Below are 1,097 nucleotides of genomic sequence, written 5' to 3' on the forward strand. Positions count from 1 at the left end.
TGAAGAAAATAGTTAAATTTTCAATGAAAAAGGTTCGTTTTTAACAGAAACAGATGAAGCGTCAATTATGAACTTAATATTCAACGAAAAAATGGGATGGTTCAGTTTAGTTTAAAAAATTACTTGCAATTTAAAGAAGTGCCATTAAAAGAAAATATCTGAGTTCTCTACCAAAACCGATTGTGATTAAAAATATCAATAAATTTTTAACAAAAAATGGAAAGTTAGATTTTCACTTCAATAAATTAATTTTGAATAAATTAAGGATTGTCCGAAAAATCGTTCACTCCTGAATCAGCAAGATGAATTTTCAAACAAGAAGATTAATTTTCTACCAAAAAAGACGAATTTCTAACACAATCCATAAATTTTTAAACAATTAGTTAGATTTCTAACGAAAAAGGTTAACACTTTAACTTCAAATTTTAAATTTCTACTAAAAATGTCATAGTTCAATTTGCTGTTAAAAAAATTAATTTTCAACAATAAAAAAAAACAGTGTTATGAAAATTATTTCAAAGGACATCGAATCCATTTAACATTAGGTAGGTTCAGCACTTCGAGTTGCTGAATCGATCAGGAAAGGAATTATGTTTTTTTTTGTTTAAAATTTAAGAGAACTTTTTTTTTCTTGTAAAATAATTTCTTTGTTCAAAAGATTAATTTTTTGTCAATAGGATTAAAGTTTTACAAAAAAGACTAATTTTCACGAGGTTGAAGTTTGCCACAGATATGGATTTCAAAGTTGTGTAATGAATTTAAAAAAAACTAAGATTCACAACAAAAAAGCAAGAACACCTCTGGATTTGCCGTGGAAATATCTCGGTGTGCATGTTTTGTTTTTTTGTTTAAACAATTTTTCAAACAATTACGCTATTTGTTATATTTCTGCAATTGTTATAAACAAAGTATGCATCGGATCGACAAACTAAGTGCACCAATGCATTCCTCTCGAAAAAATCTAGATGTGCATTTTTTCGTAAACACGTTTTTTAAACAATTAGAGCATTTGTTGTTCAGCGCTCTATTGCTCCGTGCCCGTAGATATGGATTCCAAAGTTGTGTAATTAATTTTAAAAAACTAAGAGTCACATCAA

Source organism: Belonocnema kinseyi, chromosome 6, assembly GCF_010883055.1.
Source record: "Belonocnema kinseyi isolate 2016_QV_RU_SX_M_011 chromosome 6, B_treatae_v1, whole genome shotgun sequence".
Classification (NCBI taxonomy): domain Eukaryota; kingdom Metazoa; phylum Arthropoda; class Insecta; order Hymenoptera; family Cynipidae; genus Belonocnema; species Belonocnema kinseyi.